The sequence below is a fragment of the Spermophilus citellus genome, assembly GCF_964194105.1.
Source record: "Spermophilus citellus genome assembly, chromosome: 5".
Classification (NCBI taxonomy): Eukaryota; Metazoa; Chordata; class Mammalia; order Rodentia; family Sciuridae; genus Spermophilus; species Spermophilus citellus.
In genome coordinates this window covers 121,432,682-121,451,965 of record NC_138186.1, presented here as the reverse complement: position 1 = coordinate 121,451,965, position 19,284 = coordinate 121,432,682, and the positions used below count along the sequence as shown (strand labels likewise).

General features: G+C 33.3%; 1 protein-coding gene across 4 annotated transcripts in view; it reads left to right on the top strand.

Annotated features, from left to right (window-relative positions):
* HS3ST5 (heparan sulfate-glucosamine 3-sulfotransferase 5) overlaps positions 1–19,284 on the top strand; it is a 263,151-nt gene that overhangs the window by 98,471 nt on the left and 145,396 nt on the right. For 2 of the 4 annotated variants that reach the window (XM_081294509.1, XM_081294507.1), the window contains exon 1: positions 6,405–6,672. The gene's annotated coding sequence lies outside the window, so the exon portion shown is untranslated. Of the gene's footprint in view, positions 1–6,404; positions 6,673–19,284 lie in introns of those variants that run through there. The other 2 variants (XM_081294508.1, XM_081294510.1) reach the window with 2 other exon arrangements.

Below are 19,284 nucleotides of genomic sequence, written 5' to 3'. Positions count from 1 at the left end.
CATTCTCAAGTGAAAGGTCTAAAAACTTCTGTTTCAGTCCAAGATATTTTTATATGGATGTATAATATAAGAATCCTTCAGGAAAAGAATTTATTTCAGGCCATAGGAGAGCCTGGATTGGTAGCCACATCACCTGGCCCCAGTCAGAGCTATTTTAATAACAATCTAATACTCATATACTTTTTTTTCATTTATAAGAACTTTCCATTGATGAAATAATTAACAGAGAGAACCATGCATTTTTATTATAAATTTGACTGTGAACTAGAGAATTGCTGTCATGCAGTAAGTATATAAAGTAATGTATGAATTTCCTGCACTTTCTAGGATGGTTTACCTCCTTGCCTTCCACTGTAAATAAACAAGTCTTTGATTATTGTGAAGGACTTTTGAGACATATTTATAACCTGGATTTTATATAAAACAAGTAGTTATCTTAAGTCAGTTTACCATATGTAAACCCACTTTTAAAGACATCCTATAAACTATGTGTAACTCACTTTCTGAGAAACATTCTGAGAAGGCAGCAACAATAACGTGGGCCCTGAGCCAGCAGAACTGAAGATATAGTTAAACATTTTCCTGTTCTTTGACATCTATCTTTTATGTGTATGTGAATCTGTTGAGCCCATCAAAGTCTAAAATATTTCAATTCAGCATAAAATTGCTGTACCAATTGTTATATGGCATATGTTTTATCTTGTGGAGAGATGGAAAAGCGTATCTAAATGCATCGTGTCTAGGCTTAGAAGTAATGCAAATCTTCTGTCTTGCCTATGCCAGAAATAAATGAAAACGATAGCAGATAAAGGCTAGGAACATTTTTTTTTCTCTTTTGCACTCATGCAAAATGTTGTGTGAAGTGATCATCATCATGCATTCAGCATCCACTCTAAGCCAAACATTCTGTCATGGGCAGAGCATGCAGAAGGCATAGTCCTTGTACTCAGAAGACTCCCACAAAAATACAGAAAAATTCAACCATTATTCATCAAAATCAAATAAACAAATATACTTTAGAATAGTTAGGAGTAAAGAATAGACATTAATTTTTTAAAAAACTCATAATAGTCTATGAATTATTAATAGAGCTATGTACATTCACATAATTCTTCAACCAATTATAAGAATTCAATAAAGAATAATTTATCTAATTGCACAGTGTTTTCTCCCCAGAGGGTCTCTTTGTGGCCTACCAGTCACTGTTGAATAAACACAGATGTTGTGAGGGATACACCAACCAAAGAGAAATCTTTGGAATCATCTGAATAAGTGACTTCTGCAATCACTAGGAGGATGTAGTATCCTAATCAACACAAATGACTTCTGACTCCAAGATTTCCTCTTCATTCTCAAAGCTCATATTGGTCAAACCATGTTCTGCAGGTCTCTAGGTTTTCTGTAAGAAATGGTTTGTGGGAGACGGATCCTCAGAGAAATGCACATAGGTGAGAAATCATACTACTACTCACATCTATCCATCCCCTCCCCTGCAAACTTAGTTTCTATGGTTATATTCCTGTCCTGTCTCCTTGTAATGACCTTATTTTTGGATCTTCTTAATGGAATATTGAGATTTTCCAAGCTCCTCAGTCTCTCACTGGTGGAGAAAATCACAGAAGGCTGATCATCTAAGGGTAATTATAGATGTGAATTTTTCACTTGTTCAGTTCTTATCCTATAATATTTCTTGTGTCCTTGGGGAATTTTCAAACTTCAAGGTAAAGTTTACTTTTTATCAATAAGAATTGTCATAGCTGTTCAACATCTGTTAATTAGACTTAGCCAAAGGGGAAAAAATTCTTTTCCATTGACGGGGATGGAAGCCAGGGCCTTGAGCCTCTAGTCAAGTCCTCTGCCACTGACCTATATCCCCCAGCTGAGCCAAAAGGAAAAAACAAAGCTTAGATTTTTAATCAATATTGAGAGGTATACCTACACAAAATAGAACTAAATGAGCAATCTCATACTCTTAACAAAAGAAACCACTAAATAAAAAACCACCAAAAGAAATACCAAAGATTTATACTATAACTATAGAATATATATCAATTTTTATGCCAAAGGACAAACCCAATTCTGTCAATATATTCAGAAGTTAATAACTTTTTAAAAAGTGTTTACCAAGTGAAATACCCTACACATGAATATCAGTTATTCCCCTACATGAAAGATGCTTGCATAAAGAAGTGAGAATCTGTTCTTTCATCATCTAGTTAACTATTCTCCCTTTCTCTCTTTCTCTCTCTCTCTAGAAGAATATGAGCAAATAAATAGTGCCTCTTCAGCCTACCTTTCAGAATTTAATTTATGGGGAAAATGAACTCATGACTAACATCCTGGTGGATTTTCTTATTTTGCTTGAAAATCAATTGAGTATTAAATCATGATTCACTGGCTTCCTAAAATATCTGTTAGTACTCTGGGGGAAAAAGTGTAAAATAGCCTGCTCTCTGCTTTTTTAAGAGAAGTATTTTTAGTCACTTTCAAAATGTATTTCACAGAGGATGGTTCCTTTTTATCTTTTATTCCTTCTTTTTTTTTTTTTTTTAATTTTACAAACTCCTCAACAGATTCAATACCGTGAGAAAACTGGAAAGTATTTATAACTGAACAACAGTCTATGGAAACCCAAAGGCAATTATTTTATGTATAAATGTGTCTCAGGCAAATTTCAACTTGTTTTTAAGAACCAGAAGATGAAGCTTGCTTAAGAATTTTATACAAGTATAACATTTGCATTCTTTCCTGGTTTCTCAATTTCTGGATCTCTGCTATCCTAATCATGTCTACCTTTTTCTAGTTTGGAAGCCATTGTCTAGCCACAACTAACATGAAAGCCCTGGAGAACCATGTATGCCTGGTCTTCCTGTGTAGCATAGCACACTCCCACCCCTCTGTCAGCTTGTCTGTAGGCTCCCTTTGCTATTAGACTCCCTTAGGAAATATTCCTCCTATTTTGAAGGTCTAATATCTAGAAATTAATTTGTATTGGGGGTAACTATTTTCCAAAAATAATTGATCCCTACTCCAAAAGGCTTTAGCTGTTAGCTGTTACACCTACTGAATTTTTGCTTCTATTTTGAATATAAATCACTTTTAAAGAGAAATGTAAAATATTTGAAAATATGACAGTGACAATAACAAATGTCATGCATGAGTATTTGTTCATCTAACAGCCCTGTGTATGAGGGTTTTCCATATCATGCAGAACAGCTCCTTTATAATTAATCTGTGCAAATTATGTAGAATTGTGATCAGATGCCTAGATCCTATTTCCCACAGTTTTGACAGCAATAATATATCTCCTTTTTTCATTTCTAATCTTATAGAAAAATTGTATCCTAGCCATTGTGAAAGAAAACGAACTTCAACTTTTTAAAAAGGAATAGGAAATGAATTATCAGTATCAGTAAAGTCAGATACCCCTGAACCTCAGTTACTTGCTATAGGATATATAAGACATTTCTTGCCTTCAATATGCTTATAAGTAATTCACAAAACAAAATATGAAGGGAAAATTAATAACATGAGCCAGTTCTTGGGTTATTGAAAGACAATAATTCATTCATTCAACAAATATTTATTGAGTGCCTAGTATGTATTAAGCATGTTGTTAAATGCTGTGTATATAAAAATGAGTTAAATAAAACTGTTTTTGTCATATAGATCAATAAGGCTGAAAAATAATGAAAGGTTTGGATGGTGTCAGACCACTGTATCCTGAGACCAATGGGAAAGCATTGAAGTTTTTTTAAACAATTTAATTGACAGTGATTAAATTTGTGTTTTTAAAAGATCACTATAGGTGCCATGAGTAAAATATAATGTAGAGGAAAAATCTATAATGGGAGACTGAAAGAAATCCTACAGTATTCTGGAAATTAGACATAGTCTTAGAGGTCGTGGTATAAGAGGAAGAAGGAAGAGAGGATGGAGAGAATAGGATCAAAGTAGAGATTTAAAAATTATTCAGGAAGTAAAATCAAAAGGATTTGAAACTAGATACTGAGCCTCAGGGAGAAAAGAAGGTCAGATCTACTCTGATTCATTATTAAAAGTTTGAAGCCAGCTTGGTTGTTGACTTTTCCAACTGACAGCTGATGGTTCTATTTACATGAACATGGAACATTGGAGGGAAGGTGTGTTTAAGGGGAAGGATTTATGGGCTCTATTATGGACAAACTCAGTTTAAAGAATCCTCAAAACATCCAACTTAAGATGTCATCTAGATGTCATCTAGTTAGAAATGACTGGAGACAAGAGGAAAAATATTAAGCTAAGAATAAAATTCAAGAGTCATCAAATGATAGCATTATAGACCTTGATGAATTATCTTATTAGCATATACAGTGGATAACATAGTGGTTTCCTTAGTATCATCTCATTATGAATTATAAGAATCTCAAAATGTTTCCTGAGAGGAGTGCTGAGTCACACTAAATAAATAAATGGAAAAAGATGAAATATGGATAAGAAAGCAGATGATTATTAAAGAATGAAATGTTATTACTGTTGTTTTGTTTGTTTGGAATTTTTGGTTGTTGTTTTTGTGCTGGGAATTGAACCCAGGGCCTTACCCATGCTCAGCTCTACCACTGAACTACGTATATCCCCAAACATTTTAAATTTTCTTTTAAAACTGGGTCTAAGTTGCCCAGGCTGGCCTAGAACTGCCAACCTCCAAGTAGCTGGGAATATATGTGTGTGTATACATAGCACCCAGCAGCTCTTGTGTTTTAAACAGAAGTATGATCCAGTGAAATATGTATTAAGGAGTCATGAAGCAATTACAGGACATTTTTCAGTGTTTATGAAAGTAGGAAATCTGTTAAGGAGTCTATAACAATAGACGAGGAAAAAGATAGTGAGAGCCTGGGGTACAACTGAAGAAGAAATGTTAATGAAAGGGAGATAATGAAGCAAGAAGTGTGAAAAGCATTTTATAGAAAAGAATCCAGGACACAGCAAGATAATAACAAAGAACTCTGGGGTGCTCCAATCTTTTCTACTGAGATTTCAAGTAATGTGATAGTTTGGCACCAAGGTAAAGATGAGATCCTGCTTCTCTCCTTTCTTAACACTGGACCCTCTTTCTTCAAAACTACCCTGACCTTGGCTTTTCACTCCATTTTGTTCCAACTTAGTTACTAACACCTCGTGTCTCATTATTCTTCATTTGCACAACTTTTGGGGGAGTCAAAAGAAGGCAGATTCCCACCTCTGTCACATAAAGGCTGTCCTTGACTCTACAGAATGAGAACTTTCCTTATTGCAGATTATATGCCAAGGAGTTAAAAGATGCCACAATAATCTTTGCAGTGACACTTGCTTTTTAGCAATTTTGGGGGGTGTTTTGTCAACCAGAAAAATCTTCTCTAAAAAAAAAAAAATAGAAAACTAAGTGGTTTAATTCCAGTAGAGTTCCCAAGTAACTGGTGTTGGTTTAGCTGCTTATCAATAACCAGGGCTGTAGCCTTATCTCTGGATATTTATTTACATCATGATGAAAAGACAATAGTTCTACCTATGGAAGAGAAGGGAGAAGGAAGCATCTTTCTATTTATCTAAAAGCAATATTCTGTCAGGATTTCTTCCGAGCATATTTCACATAATTTGTGGGCCAGAATATGACCACTTTGATGTCTGTTTGTGAAACACAGCAAGGAAGAAGGTTAGGAATGGTTTTATGATGGTCAGGAAATAGGACTTACATGAGAACTACTGTCATACAATGTATTCTGTGCTTGTGTGTGTAGTACATTCTTGTCACTTTATATTTGACATTTTTATTTATTTCTATGTTTTGCTTTCTTCCTACTCTTCAGGAAAATAATTATATGATCGAATACCAATTTTTAAAATAGAAATGTTTTATTCTCTTTTTCTATTAACCACTAACAAATTTCAGCTCAACTCATTCAACAAAGATGCTAGAACTTCAATTTTCCTGAGTAGGCAACACATCTTTGGTAGAAAAAAAATATTATTCTTGTTTATGCCTAATTATCTTGGCAAGTGTTACCCATGTGAAAGACAATATAGCAAAACTACCAGATGATTCCACTGGGATTTAGTATAGTATCCTATTTTATCTTTTACAGGGTATAATAGTTTCATATGAAGATGTATTTCCAAGAGACCTCATCAACCTTAACTTAGAGAGAAATTCAGCACCAAAATACAGCACCTGCACATCAAAAATAACTAATCATATCACTTGATGCAATGTTTAGAAAAAAATCGTCAATTAAAGCAATAGGATTTCTACCAGTATTCTCTGCAGGCAGTATCATCATGAAATTCTGACTTCATAATGACATGAAATTTTAAATGACAACTGTGCTAAATCAGGGAGCAGCAAGCCCAGGCCAAGTTTAAATTTAGTAACAGTGCTAGTTTACTGAAAATAACCTTCTCCATGGATGATTCTCTGTGAATTACAGGTGACCTACTGTTGGTTTTTCTGTTCTGTTTAGAGATAATCAGTTATCTACTGGCTTAAGCATTGGTGGCTTCTCTTCTCATCGGCATTTCTGGTGTCCACCTGAGGAGTCTCCTTGGCCAATCTTAACACCCTTGGAAATTGAAGAATCCACCACATATATTCTTCTTGATTGTCTCTATCGTATGTTCAAAACTTTCTGGATGAGCACAAGGATTTGAAGGTAAGTGAATTTTGGAGGTAACTCACATACCTATGTAACTTTACATCAAAAGTGAAAAACATTTAAAAAAAAACAGTTAAAAGCAGTTGTTAAAGGTCAGAAATAGAGCTGCCTATGTGCAGTTCTACAGAAAAAAAAAAGAGAAAATAAATGAAATATAATGTTTAAATTGTTGAATGTCATGAATACCTAAGAAAGGCACAGTGGAAATCATGGAAATCCAATAATCATTCACACAAAGAAGCATGACATACAGTGGTTCTTGGACTTTAATATGCCTAACAGTCACATAAAGGTAAGAGAAAGGTCTTTAAAATGCTGATTCCTGAATAATGGCCCAGAAATCTGTATTTTTACAGTTACTTAGCCCTAAGTGATCTTGGTGCATTTGCGTCTAGGACCTTGAAGAAACAATGAAATTGGAATTCAGAGTAACATATTTTTCATTTTTAAACTTTATGTTAAATTGGGCTTTTATAGTATTTGTTTCCTTTAGTCAAGAGAATGAATAAGGAAGGAATAATTTTAGCACAGAGTCACTAAATTAATGCTCCCTTTTAGCCCTCCAATTTGAAATATTAATTCTCTTTAATATTTCCTCTTTTCTTAGATTTTAGAACCAGTTTAACTTTTTTTTATTTTTAAATTCATTTTTATTGGTGCCTTATAATTATACATAATACAGGAATTCATTATACCATATTCACATATGCACATAGCATAATTTGATGTATCTCATTTCCTGTACCTTGCCTTTCCCTTTTCTCCTCCCTCCCTAATTTGCTTGGTCTACTCTGCTGATCTCTCTCCTATTATTATGATTATTTTAATTAGTGCAATATATCATATATTTAATAGGACTCATTGTGGTATATTTATACATGGACCTAGCTTAGTTTGGTAGATTTCATTCCCCAGTACTTCTTCATGCCCACCCTCATTCCTCCCTCTACTCTACTGATGTTCCTTATATTTTCATGAGATCCTTTCTTTAAAAAAATTTTAATATTCTCTTTTACAATTCAACATGATGAGCTCATTGCCAATTGCCCCTGTCTTTCTTTCATAGTGATAACGCTGATATTGTTCTCCTTAGATATCACTCTGTCCTGTGTAATGTTTTGATTTATTTAGATGCTTAGGGTTATTGAATGTAATTATACGAAATGTCTAGAAGATAAAATACAATGAGTTAGTGCCAGTTTGGCCAAATAGTCTTATATTTTGAGGGTTGCATTTTTTCTCTTCAATTTGAAAACTCAGGCCTAGACTGAAAAAGAACAGATCTGCTTAACACATTTATCATTACTTTTAGTTGTTTGTAGACAAGAACTTAGAAATCATGTGGTATATTTATGACCAGTTACAAGTGCATTTAGTAATTATCACTTTCTTGTATTTCTACTTCCTATCTCAGCAAATTTGTCATCATTGGTGTTTTAAGTTTTTAAAAGTTTTAATTATAATCTATATTCAGATTTTAAACTGTGATTATTCCTTAAAGGTTCAATATGATATTATTTTAGAGTAAAAATGAAATTTTTAATCCTTTTATTGAATTTCAGGCTTAATGACATTTTTCTCTAACAGTCTTTGAATGCAGTTCTTCACATTGTGTCAAATTGCTTGGCCATAAACTATGAAAGGCAAAAACAAATCCCTTCATCAGAAGGAAGTGTATCATTATAGTGTTAATTAAGCCACACATGTTAGCTATTACTATTAAACATAAAAAATTGATTATAGTCATCTGCATAAAATAAAAGAGTTTTTGTCAAGTAATAAAAATTAAAGATTTACAAACTTGGATTAACAATAATAATAGTTTCACATGCATTTGTTATCAAAATTGTTCTGAATTACATGATAATTACATCTGAACATAAAATGCTAAAATTTATAGTACAAACATCATAAAATATCCTACAGAGCATAAGTTATGATTGAATAAGTTCCTCAAAGCTTTTAGTGCAAATCTTCTGTAATACTTTAATTTCAGAAAAACAAAGAAACTATTTTTTCTATTTCCTGTCTCTCCATATTTCTCTCACACATGTTCTCTGTCTCTCTTTTTTTCTTTCTCTCTTTTTATTACCTTTTATTCTTTTTTTTTCTTTTTTTCTTTGCAGAGGAGCAGGTGGACAGAGAGTAGAATTGTGTCCTCAAGCAAGTCATGTTCATTATCACTGGTGTACTTACCAGTGTGTTTTTAAATTGTGGTTCCCTAAAGACACCTTACAACACAGTTTCAGGAATCTTGAGTGAGGCAGTCTAAATATGCAGCACATAAAGTCTACAACATATTACAGAAACTTTATAGAATCATAGAAGCATAAAGTTTTAGATTTGGTGAGGATAATTGAGTTCTTGTAGTCTGATCCCCTCATGTATGATGGCATTCTTTTCTCCTTCAAACTTGTCATAAAAAAGTCTCACACAAAGAACAGTAAACAATCTGGTCAGATATGACTGAGCAAGGATCCTAAGTGAGTATTTTTCAATAATGTTTTCTTGGGTAAGAATGGTAGGAGAAAATTTCCCTCCACGACGAAAGTTAAAGACATGAAAAAAACACATAAGTACTTATAAATGTAATTGAATTTAAAATTCTTATTTTCCTTGTCACTGTGTAATCTGTAATGTCATTAATCTAGAAATAGAAATAGCAAGTTTAGCTTTAATTCAGGCTTGGTCAACTTTATCTGAAAATCTGATATTGAAAGTGAAAAAGGACCTAAAGTAAGACACTGCTTTATAACAGAAGAACTATCTGGGACCATCAGCATAAGGGAAAGTAGACTTAAATATCTAAAAAGCTCTTGGGAGCATTGTGAAATTGAATAACAATAAAAATCTGTGGATTATACAAACAGATTAGAATTTGTTTATTATTTTCAATTTAAGTTGAAAAGCTATCAAAATTTATATAGTAAAAGTATAATTTATTACTAACACTGAAAAATAGTCATATTTTATATAAATAAATACAAGAAGCTACAAAAGCACATTATGGTATTGCCCCGTTTTCATTTAAAATATTAGAAATGAAAAGGGAGAAAATCTAAAGGAATAAAAATATTATTTAATCACAATATTGATAGTTATCCTCAATTGATAAAATTATGGGTGACTTTTTAATCTCCTCTTGGGATTTGTAAAACTTGTTTTCCTAAAGCATGATGGATCCTTTTTTTTTTTTTTTTTTTTTTTTGGTACCAGGAATTGAATCCAAGGTTGCTTAACCACTGAGCCACATCCCCCTTTTATTTTTTATTTTTTTATTTATTTTGAGACAGGATCTCACTAAGTTGCTGAGGCTGGCTTTGAATTTGAGATCTTTCAACCTCAGCTTCCTGAGCTACTGGGATTACAGGTATGCAGCACCGTGCCTGGCTTAAAACATGTATTCTTAAAATAACTTTAAAATGTTTCTGAACACGTGGAACAATTCTCATTTATCTGGAAATTTTACTTCTTAGCACTATAAGGAAATCCTACTAGTGGTTGTTATTAAAATAACACAGCAAGGCTCTCCTGCATCTTATATTAATCTTATTTGAATATAAGAATAGTACTTCTAGTTAGAGCAAAATAATTTTTAGATATAATGTTTTATTTGTAGACTATTGCAGTAGAAAAAAAAAGTTTTCTGTTTCCCTCTTCATTAAACACTGATAATATAGCAATTCATTCCTTGGAAATAATCTTAATTCGTGGATCTGATAATTCCAATGTGCTTCCAAGAATTTTCTAACCATGGTAGCTTGTTTCATTTGGAAGATAATTTTATGTGTTTGGTTATGTTAGTGTTAATATGTCTTTGTTCTTCAAATCTCTAGTGTAACATACGGTTAGTCTCACCATTATTACTACCAGCTGTGGTTGGCCTATGATTTCATTCATTCTGTCTGATTCCAAAGTAATTAGCTCTTTAGTTTAATGACAATATTTGTTAATTGGCTTTTAGGGCCAAATTCTGCTGTTAGAGAGTGGGTGGTGTATTTCAAGATAGAATCTGGCTCTTATGTTTTAAGCATAAACTGTCTATTTTTATTTCAAAATAATGGTTGAAAGAGTTTGAGGAAAGAAAGCTAAGTCTGCATTTTCTGAAGTTTCTCCTTTTCAAGAAATAGAAAATAAAAGTGACAATTTATGTATTTAACAGCAAACCTACTGAAAGTTCTTTGATTTAGCTATCCCAAGTAAGTCATTCCACAGTTGGAATATGGAATGAAATGATAATTATCAGACTCTAGGTACTTTTTTTTTTTGTACTGAAGATTGAACCTAGGGATGCTCAACCACTGAGCCACATCCCCCAGCCCTTTTTATATTTGTTTAGAGACAGGGTCTCACTGAGTTGCTAACTGCCTCACTAAATTGCTGAGGCTGGCTTTGAACTTGCATCCTCCTCTCTCAGCTTCCTGAGCCACAGGGATTACAGCCATGTGCCACTGCACCCGGCAAAATACCTTTTTAAATGTGGGGCATATACTTAGTCCTTTATGTGCAGAGAAACATTTTTGATCTTTGTGTTTTTGGAAGTCCTAGTGAAGTGGAAAGTCCTTGCCTGGAAGTCATTGGTGTTCTCAGTCTGACTCACCTTCCTGATGGTGGCCTGACCTTGAGGAAATCTCTTTAAGTTTCTCTCTGAACCTCAGTTTCTTCAAACTCATTTGAGGCCCTTGCATCAGGTTATCCCAGGGGTCCTCTCTAGCCTTGATATGATACCTCCAGGGTGCTATGTGGGATGTGCAGGGATGGTAAGGAGACCACAATGATTTGTACTAACTGAAAGAACCAAACTTTAACAAAACATTAAGTCTACTGGTAGGTACTTTGGAAATATTTTGTCCTTCTTCTTCAATGACTTGTTTAAACATTTTTTTCAATGACTTGTTATTTTATCCTGGAAAACAAAAATATTTGAAACATTTTATATAGAAAAGACTACAGGCTACTTGGAAGTTTTCAAGGAGGCACATTTTATCAACTTAAAAAGAAGACACATCCAACAAAGAATTGGGTGCCATGGTAGATAATAAATTTGCCATCATTATGGAAAAAAAGCATCAATGGCTGTGCTTCAGGTATAAAGGACAGAGGCAAATACTCTGCATGTACAAGAATTCAGAAAGTATTCTCCTGAGCTCCTTTTGGAAACGGCTATTAGCAGACAAACTTGGCCCAACCAAGAAATGACTGTAGAAACTACTACAAAAGAACTGTTCATGAGTGTTAAGTGCATTTAACTCTAGAACTAAACATAAAATAAATATGGAGATGAGGGTGACAGACCAGAATGTAAAAGCAGAATATCCTGATAATGAAGAACAAGAACAACTAACAAAAATCAGTAGGACACAATAGGAAGAAGTTTCTATAAGGAGAACATTAGCTGATTGCTTTTCAGTATCTGTGAAACACTAGATTTCACTTAAACTTGACAAATCAAATTACAGAAATGTTAAGTGTGCCTAAGAATATGAAAGAAGGTTCCTGGGAAGGTATAGTTATTGCCCAATATTCGCTGGTAAAGAATGGGAGGGAGGGAGAGGAAAATGTGTTACTTTTCCTATTTACTAGTAGGAAAATAATAAATATTCTAAAGATATAAAAGATCAGAGTTATTATGTAAAGGTATAAATTTCCCACTCACTAAATGTTTCTAAAATCTACAAATGTTGAGAAATAAAACAGACCCTATAATGAAGTACTTTTTCAAAACCTTTTACAGAAAGCCTAAAATTTTATGAGAGAATATCTTTGTCACCTTCCATATTGATAAATGTAAAGAAATACATTTATTTATTTAAATTTAAGTATTTTCAAACTAGATCACAGTATAAAACCCAATTTTAAATGTATACAAGAATACAACTAAGCCCAGTTATTTAAAAATTTTTTAATGTAAAGATAGGCAAAGATGTACTCAAAAAAAATGCAACCTTTGGGGCTGGGGATGTGGCTCAAGCGGTAGCGCGTTCGCCTGGCATGCTTGCGGCCCCGGGTTCGATCCTCAGCACCACATACAAACAAAGATGTTGTGTCCACCAAAAACTAAATAATAAATATTAAAAATTCTCTCTCTCTCTCTCTCTCTCTCTCTCTCTCTCTCTCTCTTTAAAAAAAATGCAACCTCAAAATATTAGAAGTAAGAATCCTAATATACAAAAAGGTGAAATTCAGAGCCAAAAAGTATTAACTAAGACTAAAGAGGGAATCTAAAATCAATGCCTGTACATAATGAGGACATATAAAGAGGTAAATAGAGAGCCTACATCCTGGGAACAAATTTTTACCCCCCACACCTCCGATAGAGCCCTAATATCCAGAATGTACAAAGAACTCAAAAAATTAAACAATAAGATAACAAATAACCCAATTAACAAATGGGCCAAGGACCTGAACAGACACTTCTCAGAGGAGGACATACAATCAATCAACAAGTACATGAAAAAATGCTCACCATCTCTAGCAATCAGAGAAATGCAAATCAAAACCACCCTAAGATACCATCTCACTCCAGTAAGATTGGCAGCCATTATGAAGTCAAACAACAACAAGTGTTGGCGGGGATGCGGGGAAAAGGGTACACTTGTACACTGCTGGTGGGGCTGCAAAATGGTGAGGCCAATTTGGAAAGCAGTATGGAGATTCCTGGGAAAGCTGGGAATGGATCTACCATTTGACCCAGCTATCGCACTTCTCGGACTATTCCCTGAGGACCTTAAAAAAGCGCTCTATAGGGATACGGCTGCATCAATGATTATAGCGGCACAATTCACAATAGCTAGACTGTGGAACCAATCTAGATGCCCCTCAATAGATGAATGGATAAAAAAAATGTGGCATCTATACACAATGGAGTATTATGCAGCACTAAGAAATGACAAAATCATAGAATTTGCAGGGAAATGGATGGCATTAGAGCAGATTATACTAAGCGAAGCTAGCCAAGCCCTGAAAAACAAATGCCAAATGTCTGCTTTGATATAAAGAGAACAACTAAGAACAGAACAGGAAGGAAGAGCATGAGGAAAAGACTACAGTAAACAAAGACGAATGGGGGGAGAGAAATGGAGAGAGAAGGGAAAGCATATGGAAATGGTAGGAGACCTTCAATGATACATAAAATTATAAGAGGTTATGAGGGGCAAGGGGGAGGGAAAAAAAGGGAGAGAATTGAACAACAGCAGGGGAGGGAGAGAGGGAAGATGGGAGGGGAGGGGAGGGGAGGGGGGATAGTAGGGGATAGGAAAGGTAGCAGAATACAACAGTCACTAATATGGCATTATGTAAAAATGTGAATATGTAACAGATGTGATTCTGCAATCTGTATTTGGGGTGAAAATGGGAGTTCAAAACACAATTTGAGTCAAATGTATGAAAGATGATATATCATGAGCTATGTAATGCTTTAAATAATCAATAAAAAAAGAAATAATTGGCAAAAAAAGAAATAATAATAATTTTGTTGGTTACTGTAACAATTTATTCAACAAATAAATGTTACTCCTTAAAACAACCCAAGAAATAGACCATTTTTAAGGTAGTGTACTAAGTCAAAATGTTATCTTCTATATTAAAGCAAAGTATACTGAAATTTTATCTTCAAGACAAAGTATTTCTATATCAAAAACAATTAAAACTGCTTACTAACAAAAATTTCTTGCCTAGTCACTTCTTTTTAAAATTATCTGCAAAAAGGGGTTACAAGTCCCTTGTCTTTTCAAAAAGAAAGATAGCAGTCTTGCACTACTGCTGTAAACGGATACATAAAATTTATTTGATTTGAAGGCAAGTGAAATGTTCAGAATCCCCCACACCCAAACAGGTATTCTTAACAGCAGGATATAATTTCAGAGTTTTTGCAGTCAAGAGGTTTCTGCTGAGCAAAAATTCTCATTCAATTTAGGAATGCAGATTATAATAATTTTCCTATCCTTCTCACAGCAGGTTTCCTGCCTTCATTTTGAAGACTCCTAAGTTCAGTAAGAAACAACTAGGGAACTTCAGGTCCAGGTAGCACATCCTTTACACATAGTCTATTAACTCAACTTACTTACAATGCAAAGCTGCTTGGCTTCACTAGTGAAATGGAATACAGTCAAATTGCTTTGCTAATGTAATACCTATTTGTAATAAATGCAAATTGGTTTATGATGGCAAACTTTGTAGAGCATGAAAAATTATGAAGGAAAAACCTTATTTTTTTCTGACCTAAAACTATGAAGAAATGTCATGTATGTTGGCATGTGACACTTCTATTAAAAGGAAAGGAAAATATATTCAAAAATGAAACCTTAATACATTGACCTTCACAATATATTAATTCAGAAAAAAAAATTAATGAACCTATTATATTTTATCATAGCATTTTTCCTAGATAGCATATTTTTTCTAACTTATATAAATTTTCTCCAGTTTAATTTCTTTCTTTCTATTAGATCTCAACCATGTGGATCAAAATTTCCTTACAGTATTTGATAAAGTAAAGATAATTCAAATATCATCTTTTTTTGCTATTAGAATATTCATAGTTGTATGAATGCAATTGAATTTACATAAAATACACAGTACTCTGGCATAGGTCACTAAGACATTGGTCCTATCCTTTGGATAAGTAAATTCAAGATGGCTATTTTATCAAGTTGGCTAAAGTCAAATGGATAATATGGATGTCAGAGCCAACATTTTACAACCATAAACTGTTCTCACCATGACCTTGCTGAGGCCGTTCACTTTGCTCTTCCATCATTCTCTCTTCCTCATGAGTACATCCACATTGTGTCACGATAGCTATGTGTTCACTGTGTCTAACCAACATGGCCAAATGTAATAATTTATTTTTATAGCAGAAAAAATAAATGTCTACCCAAGTTCAATAGGAACTTTATGAACTATACTGACCTGACTGTGTGTGTGTGTGTTCTTGTGCAAAGAGTTGTACATATGTTATGCATTGTACAGTGACTTCAGCTAAGAATCAAAGCCCACAGCTGGATACATTATAATTCAATACGTACTTCATTTCTTCATTCATTCAGCAAATGGAACACAAATAGTTAATAACTGGTATGTGCCAGACTGTTCTAGAACTTGAGATTCATCATTGAACAAAACAGCCAAAAACATATCTGTTTTCATGGCATTCTGTTGAGGTTTGGCAGATAGTAAAAGATCATCATAACAAGTAAGTGAGTTGTAGAATATCATAAGGTATAAAATATAAATAAGAGATAAATAGATCAGGAACAGCACGACAGGATGTGGGAAATGGGATCCACCCAACACGTTTGCACTAATTCTTCTAGCAAATGATTTTCTGTGTTCAGTCTGGTTGTCTTAAAATAAGAATATGTGGATTCAATTTAGAGGGCAGAGTCATTACTAAATGATGACTATTGCACAAATTTTATTTAGTGATAATCTTGATGTTTATATTTGAAATTGTTACTTTATAATTTCCCCAAGTTAAATCAGTTAACCACATGCATTTTCTAATGTTAATCTTTGTGTTTATTCATTTTTTTTAATAAGTGGTCTATGAAGAATTATTCTCTAAGAAATTCTTTGGGACTTCCAAAGGGATCAGACAATGAAGAAATCATAAATTAATATTTCTTTCTTTTTACTTATAGTTTATAACTCATGGAGTCATTTTAAATTACCATAGTGTCAGTAAAACTACAGTCCCTGTCAGTAATGTTAAGCTAAGCCCAATTAGTTCAAAATGACCCAAATGGCAGGTAAGAATATGTTATCTTATAGGATTAACTTGGATCTGCAGAAGTGGAACTATTGAATAAAACTCTCAAAAGTGAGGACTAATCTTTAAATTCGAAAACATAGCTTTAAAAAATAATTCCTAAGTTATTTCATTTTATGGTGCCACTTTAGGAAATATTTTCATGCTTGAGCAGGAATTCTAGTTCGATTCTACCTTTATCTTCCAGATGTGAAAACTGAGTCCCAGGGAGGATTATTTTGTGAAGGTTCAGTGATGTATGCAGGTACAAGAAGCCAATTAATAGAACTGGGACAGAAACTTGTTTTTGTAAATCTCATTCTCGTCTGTTTTTCATCAGACGAGTGCATCACCTTAACCTGAGATTTTCCATGTCCTGTTATCAAAATAACGACCTCCTGAGAAGTAGGAAGAACAGTTGACGATTTCTTTGAATTTCACAAAGTGATCTGCTTAGTGAATGTGCCTAAGCTCCAAGAAATGGCCTCATAGATTTAAAGACCTCTTTTGCACTACTGGAATGTTACTTTTTCTTTTTTAATAAGAATGATCTTTTGAGATTTTTTTTCTCTGAAAAATAAATGAAATTTTTAATAAGCCATGAAATGACTTATCCATTAATCAATATATATGGCACACAAATTAAATACAACTATATTATTTTTCAATGAATGATGGGGGGAGAAAATTGTTAGTAAACTGCTGAGTTTAGGAAACAACTAAAATACCATCTGTGCCCTGGATTCCTCAGAGTTCTTAGGAAATGATACAGAGTCATGTGAAAACTGTCTGAACCCTCATAAGGGAAAATTACATAACTCACTGGAAAATAATTTCGGTAGATTTAATAGACCAGAGGGGTAATATATTCAAAACACAAACACTGTCTGCTAAGCCTAGGGAGTTTCATATACAACAAAATTAAACAATTAAAGCAATATCAATTTTTTTTCAAAGATGATTTTTAGCTTAAGCATTAAAATACATCTTAAAACATTGTACACTTTCTTATAAATTTTTACAAACAGGTTCTAAATTCTCTTGTAATGAAGGATATAGCCATCGCATTATCTAATGAAATGATGGCGGTTTCTCCCTGCACAGTATATAATTTTCATATGTATTTCCAGCCCTACCATTTATTACACCAATAGAATTTAACTTTTAAGTGAATTTAAAAGTATGTATAACGTTAGACACAGGGCTCTATATGATTGATGAGGATGATTATAGAAAGCGACAATGAACACCTAGGGTCCAGAAGACTTAATGAGCACTTTGTGAACTTTTCAACGTTTTGATCGTTTTGTCCGATAGTGAGAAACAGGAAAATAATCCATCCAGCTTTTACTCCTGTTATTGTAAATCCTATAAGACAGTAAGACTAGAAGCTAAAAACCAGCTCTTCTATCTATTCCTATATCCACAATGCTCATTATTTAAAATTTTTTTATTAATGGGTAAAGTCAATTGAAATTTATAATTTTAAGCTAGAGCTGGTTCTTATTAATGCTGTGGCTATTAGCATTTTAGCATTAGGAATGTTAGACAAAATGTTTCTTATTTTCGATAACCAAAAATAAGCTAATATATTTCAGATTACAATGCAAGAAAAGCTATGAAAATAACTAATTTATGCTTATTTTTGATTGATTGAGTTCATTTTGTCTAAAGCCCTTAGTGATATCCTTGGAAATTTCTATTCTTCCTTTCTTTCTCCCTTTTCCCCTATGAATATGGATGTGATTTAGAAGGCAACAGCATTGTTTGCATATTTCTCCCCAAAGGAACATTGTTTTCCCATTTTTAGTCCCCTCAGAGATGAATTGTCCTCTAATCAGCAAGGGGATTAGTGGGCCACTTGTCCTACTCTATCTAAACCTTTGTGGTCCAAGAGTGTTGTAATTTCCTCTTGGGAAGAGTAAAATTGAACATACCTTTGCATTTCACTGTCTTTTCACACATTATGTAAATTGCAAAGAATAAAAATAATGTGATTGGAAGTATGGTTTGACAGACAATATAATGCAATATAACATCAAAATACTTATGAGGCAGAAATAGTGCCTTGGGGCACCACATTTATTGTGAATGACTACTTGCATTTACACCTTTTTGTGTAGAGTTTATACTTGCATAATAAATCATGCACTATGGAGAATAGAATTGTTCTTAAAACCGTCTACTTATCACTTTATGGGTAACAAAGACATGTCAAATGCAGCTTCAATCTTTTTGGAGAAGTAATACACAGAAGCGTTAGAAGTCAGATTGCACAGGAATTAATAATAACAGAAATTTCTATATAGTGTGACATACCATTATGAATTCTCTTACCTTTTATATGTAAATAAATTCAGTGCATTCAAAAGCTTAAGCAAAAAGGAAAAAAGAGAATGAAAAATAGTACCAAAAATAAAGTCTTATTCATGTTTTGACAACAAGAATATATTTCCTAATGATTTGACTTTGGACACTGGAAAGTGAGGTGTTTGATTCTCATCAGTGATCAAATAATACAACCCTTATAGACTTAATAAGGACATTGCATTTCCCATTTCTTCAGGCTGTTGAAATCTCAGCTTACCCTCAGCTTATCAGGAAACCACATCTTTCCTCCAAAACTTCACCTACTGATGGGCTTAAGCATCCTTTCAACCAAGTTGTCCTCTTTTCCGAAAGAAACACAATTTTCAATGTTGAGGTTTTGAATATTTTTTTAGTTTCTGAAAAAAATTGTTCATACTGATGTATGTTTGAATAAATATCAAAGACATTTGTCACTGAAACAAGAACTAATTAGTTTAGGTAATAAAATTAAAATATTCTTTTTAATTTCATTTTGTACTTTGACATCAAGAACTT